Source organism: Syngnathus scovelli, chromosome 2, assembly GCF_024217435.2.
Source record: "Syngnathus scovelli strain Florida chromosome 2, RoL_Ssco_1.2, whole genome shotgun sequence".
In the NCBI taxonomy this organism is placed as follows: domain Eukaryota; kingdom Metazoa; phylum Chordata; class Actinopteri; order Syngnathiformes; family Syngnathidae; genus Syngnathus; species Syngnathus scovelli.
Window position 1 is genome coordinate 25,285,311 of NC_090848.1, and position 6,091 is coordinate 25,291,401.

The 6,091-nt window shown below is 42.4% G+C and overlaps 1 long non-coding RNA gene across 1 annotated transcript; it reads left to right on the plus strand.

Moving 5' to 3' along the window:
- The first annotated feature begins 965 nt into the window (after positions 1 to 965).
- On the plus strand, positions 966 to 2,288 carry LOC137840111 (uncharacterized). The gene is made up of 3 exons (XR_011086555.1): positions 966 to 1,270; positions 1,344 to 1,612; positions 1,720 to 2,288. It is a non-coding gene; the product is annotated as an uncharacterized lncRNA (long non-coding RNA).
- Positions 2,289 to 6,091: the final 3,803 nt, after the last annotated feature.

Sequence of the window (6,091 nt, forward strand, 5' to 3'; positions counted from 1 at the left end):
CACTGTATGGCATGGCAGTCGCCAGTGTGGACTTTTTTCACCGTATCAGGTGAAGACAATTCACTTGCAATATGCACAGTGTGTTTTGCAGAAATTCCACGGGGAGGGAAAAAGACTAGGAGCTTCAATACAACTAATAAGATAAGTTATCTTAAAAGTCGCCATGATGATTTTTGGCCCGAATACATAGCTGCCTGTTGTGCTCAACCTAAAACTGGCAGTGCTCATGGTAAAAGCAAAGCTACTGGACTGATGACAAGTGAAGTGGCTTTTGACAAGAGGCTAAAGTTTGACAGAAAAGACCCATGGGCGAAAGCAATTGATGACAAAAGTTCCAATGCTTTTTTTGTGAATCAACTAAATACGTGAATATAAGAGAATAATAGAATGCACTAGCCCTTGATGTTTATTGTATGTAAATGAGGTAGGGGTCATAAAATTGTATGACCTTTTATGACGCCATAAATCAGCGTCATTTTGGATTGTGCTGTGCTCCAGTCTGGCGGGCGCCAAGATATGGCGTCAGTCGTGACGGTGCCATCTTTGACTGTCGCCATTTTGGTTTGCTGGCGCCATTTTTGGATGTGGACATGTATGGGCATGTATTTTTGTGAATCAAACCAGAGAACTGACACACCTGAGCTAGATTTGCTATCAGGCAGTATGTTTAGGGTCAAGGGGGGAGTTTTGTTGAAAAAAGGGGGATCGAGGGGGGAGCTTTGTTGAGAAAAAGGCATCTGAAGGAGATAGTCAAGGTGTTGTCGCATCTAATTTGACATATACAATAGTTTATGGGGCCAGCGCTAGTTGAGCCAGGAGAGTCAACATTATTGGTCCCAAAGTTATCTGAAAGAACGAGACTGAAGGAGATAGTCAAGTGAGGTCGAGTCATTAAAGCATCATCAATATGCTGCCAAAGTTATCTGAATTTTCGTGGCACATGACCCCATAGGCGTGGTCTTATCTCCGCCGAATTTGAAGTTAGTTTGGGGCGGATGACCATCGCTCATTTTGAGAAGACAAGCATGAGCTCTGAGCAACGGAGTCGGAGCGCGTAGAAAATTGTTTCGAGATGGTTAAAGGTAAATCATGTTACTATTTTGTCGGCGTAATAATAATAATAATAATAAATAATAATAATACACCGGGGTTATTTGTAAAACATGATGTAATGTTTATGTAATGTTTGTAGACATCACCGTTTTTGCCTATGTCCACGCATCTTTTGACGACGACTTTAGCGACGTTTATCTAACACAATCAGACTACGGTGAGTCAATCGTTCGTCTAAGCTAGTTAATATAAATGCTATTAGTTGGTGATTTATTTTATGTATGTAACAGATCTCGTGGCCGCGGCTACTAGGAAAAACAAGCAGCCGACACAAGCTGAATTCGAAACACAGACTCTAGTGGGTGTCTCCGGACGCCATTTTGAAGCAGTGGAAGCGGCAGAGCCAACGAGACCAACCGCATCAGAGTCACGTGCTACTGTTGAAACCAATCCACTTACATCCCACACCGACCGACAGGAAGCATCCACGGACACAGAGTTAGCGGAAGCTCTATCTGCATACGAGGGCTTGAACCATCCTCAAGAGTCGACAAACAAAGTTAGAGATATTCCTTCTATTTTTTCTCTTTCTATGTTATCATTCGACTTGCTATTTTTGGTATTATAACGGCTCAACTGTTTGTTTTTTTTTATATCTACTTCCAGTTAAGCCTCGTGACACAGGACGAGGGGTTCAAAGAGGAAGGTGGTGGAGGAGGAGGGGACCATCCTTCTACAGCACGAGCCGCTCAGCCAGCAGGGGGCCTGATAGGAGACAGACTGTAAAGTGCCCTGGTAATTGTATCTACAAAAGGCAGCTACAGGAATGTTTTAAACTAATACGTATTCTGGTAGATTTGGCCGAATCACGATAGGTCTGTGTTGTTTCTGTTGTGTTTTGTAAAAAAAAAAAAAGGAAATATAATGGATCATTCAAACCTCACGTCGGCAGAGTCAGATTTCTTAACAAACATTGATGAAATAGATTTGCAACCATTTAGCGAAACAAGCCATAGAAGTGACACACCAGAGCTAGATTTGTCAACCGTTAACAATGATTTGCTATCAAACAATACGTCTACGAGTCTAATAGCAGATTTGCTCAACAATGTGAGCACTGCTTTGTTAGAGGGAGAAAGCCCCGTCAGTCCTGCTATTCTTACCCATTTGCAAGCTGTCATAGATGAACTGAACAATCAAAGTCTGAATGAAGGTAGACAGAGTCCTACACAGATCCCGTCACAATTGCTAAACATGGTAGCAGAATTAAACAACCAAATTAATGATAGCAGCGGGCGTATCAGTCCTGATATTCCTGTTAAATTGGTAAACATCATCCAAAATCTAAATACGCAGCCTCTGGTTGACCCGTTGACCGCTAACCCTGTCGATTCAACGACTGTTATTGACAACGTTCCACCGGCATTTCTTCCTAACAACTGCTCTGTTATAATTGATCACGAAATAGATGTTATTGATGACAGCACACCAGCATTTCAACTTATGCCCCACCAATCTAACAGCGGTTCTAGTCAAGTCAAGTCAAGTCAAGTTTATTTGTATAGCCCTAAATCACAAACAGTCTCAAAGGGTTTCACATAGCCAAAAATTGACAATTATTCTCAAAGCATCCTCTGATCTTAAGCTCCCAAGCTCTGTAATAACTGATCAACGCGGCGGTTCCGTTGTCAAAGTCAAAGTCAAAGTCAGCTTTATTGTCAACTGTTGTAATCAATAGACCGCATTTCAATAATGTTGAGGTAAGGCGGCGGTTAAATATACCATCGCAAGCCAACATCAATGATTTTGCAACCTTCTACCTCCAGATTGAAGATAAAATAGATGATGTTTTGCAAGAGGTGGTTAGTCGAGCACAACCAGGTGATGTGATTCAGGCTGAGTTAGTGAGTGGTAACGATAGGGGTCACATCTACCAGAAAACGAGTGACATAAACGCTATCAGAGATAGTGTATCAGACATGCTTGAGCGTTTAGCCCAATCAAATACAGAGCTTCTGGCTTATGAGAGCTTAGAGCTTATTGTACAAATAGTCACCCCACTGCGCGGCGGAATACGTCGCAGGTTGCTGAACAGTACCAACAAAGACATTTTGAGGTTGAAAAAACGACACTTACACATACCTCGTAATAAAGACAACAATCTATGCTTTGCTCTCTCACTAACCTATCTGCTAAATGACACACTCACAACAAAACAGGCCACAAGACAAGCACGGCTCTTACACGAGAGTGTGGGGTTGAATTGTCAAACACCTGTGAGTCTGGGCAATTTCCATAAATTTGAGAAAGTTCTGAAACGGAAAATAACTGTACTTATTAATAAAGTTATTGCACAGAATGCTTGCTGTTTCGCCTTGCAGACATCACCCAGTCCACAACAAGTCAAACGATGCTGTCTGGAGCTTCCTGACCTTCTACACCTCTGGGAATCCAAGAAAGTTGTTGATAGCTCAGTCTATTTTGTTGATGTCTGCACATGTCATTTTGTCTTTGCACTCTTTTCACATGACTTCTTTTTGTTTCACATAGCATTTTGTCCTTGCACTCTTTCCGTTTCTCATGGCATCCTGTCTGCGACTTCTAGTTTCACATAGAATCTCCCTTCTTCTCTCATGAGACAAAGCCCACGCTTCCCCCCCCCCCCCACCTATCAGGGGCTAGTCTCACATTGTAGGTAGGGCATTCCTAAATAAAAAGAGAGGAGTGTAAACAGACCTTTAGTGTAGTCGGATTGCTGTAAGTCTGAATGCACTCTTCGCGAGAAAAGACTCAACATTCTGCCTCACTGGTTTTGTCTGCTGATCCTTTTGCTGATTTTGAACCTAACAGATTTTTGGGGGCTCGTCCGGGATCAGAGCTCGCAGTGTGAGCAGCACACTTGCAAACCGCTACCTTTAAAGGTAGCTGGACAGCGTCCAAAAGTTGAGTCAGTAATGTGGAATGGGTGACGGGCTTCCCTGCAGAAGTTATCATGCCACGGTTGCTCCACTGCTGAGCAAAAAAAAAAAAAAACGTGCACTGTAGCAAAAGCATACTGACTATCAGTCCAGATAGTGACGGATTTGTTTGCAAACAATTTGCAGGCCCCAGTCAAAGCAATGAGCTCAGCGGCCTGCGCAGACATATTGGATGGCAGTTTAGCAGCCTCCAAAACCACGTCGGCAGTAACAATGGCATACCCAGTAAGGGTCACACCAGATTCATTTTTCTTAGAAGACCCATCAACAAAAACCACATGACCATCTGGCAGAGGCGTATCTTCCAAATCAGGCCGAGCCTTTGCAATTTGTTGGGCAGCATCGACACAATCATGGAATTCGCCGTCGTCAGGAAGGGGAATGAGAGTGGCAGGATTGAGTGTCTCGCATCTTTCAACAGTCAGGTGCGGCTGAGACAGCAACGTAGCCATGCAGGAAAGATGACGTGCAGGCGACAGAAAACTCACTCACTCACTCACTCACTCACTCACTCACTCACTCACTCACTCACTCACTCACTCACTCACTCAATCAATCAATCAATCAATCAATCAACCACACAGGTGTTAACTAATTCGGAATTACATTGCAAGCAATTTAAACTCTAATGGAATATGTGGATGTCCATATCCGTTTCATCAAATTCCAATCCAACTTTACTTTCGTATAAGGCACAGGTGTCAAATTGTGCTTTATATTCATGTGCCATTACTCGAATTGCAAATTATCTTCACTTTTAGTAATATGTTAAATTTTAAATATTGGACCAGTTTGTACTTGTCCGATTTGAAAGCGAGGTACTCGTCAGCTTGTTCTGCAGCTCCCACAATATGAGGCGCTCACACATCTACTCGGGTATGACAGTCATACAGGCCCTCCAAAAGAAGCCATGACTACACTGCGGCCCACGAATAAATGAGTTTGACACCCCTGGCACAAGGGATAGCCTTCTCAATCGCGTATCCGAAATCATGCTTTTCCTCCTTTGAAGCGACTATGTACTTCAAACCCAAACGGCACCATTTTATAGGGAAAAAATGTGTTGAATTTATTCGTTGTCGACATAATACTGGTCGCAAATTTGCATGTAGAGCATTTTTGAGTTGTTGATCATAGACATCAGTTGAACACTCTTTCTGGTCTGTCTAAAGTCTTCAAACAACTTATCTTGTTTTTGTTTAGTTCGGCCAATGTCTGTGTAATTTGCTCTACGTTAGAATTTTATTTTTATCCTGCCCAATAGTTGCTCAATTTGTATTTGTAATCGCACCCCGTTATATTCCAATGGACGGCCCTGGAGATCAGAAGGACTCCAGGTGCCTTTAATGCTTGCCCAATGTTTGGTTAAGGATGCCATGAAATCCTGTTGTACTTCATCACCTCTCAAATTATAGGAAGCAATGAGTTGTTTAATTCGGGGTACAAAGACGGAAAGGATGGTTCGCTTTACCGTGCCAGAACATCTGTCTCTGTAATTTGATCATTTTTCTCATTTTCATTCATCACATTCTCAGCTGCGGGTCTTAAGCGAGCTCGCGCTGACACTGTGTCATCATCTTCCTGTCTGTGCAACAGCAAGTTCTTTTTTATCTTTTCTTCGTCCTCATCTTTCAATTCTCCTCTCATCTGGGAAAATGAGAATGTAATTTTGCTTTTTAATTTTTAATTTTAAGTCTTGCAAAATTGCTATATCCTTACTGCACCGAGATAAACTGTTAAACATATCTTTAAAAATAAACAAACACAATCAATCTATGCTCTTCAAAATGGGACCCAAATGTCAGATTACAAATCAAACTGTCACGGTTCGGGTGGAGCATGGAGCAGGACGACCAGGTGCAACTTGGACCAGGGTTTATTGGTGAACTCAAACTAGGCAAACTAACAGACTCGGCAACTGACATGACCTAACAAAACCTAACAACGAGACTGACCAAAAAGACGTGAAAAAAAATGACAGGGTGACATTACCAATGACAGCAACTGGAACCAAAAAGACCTCATGACGTTAACAATGATCCGACCGGGAGTGAGGGGCA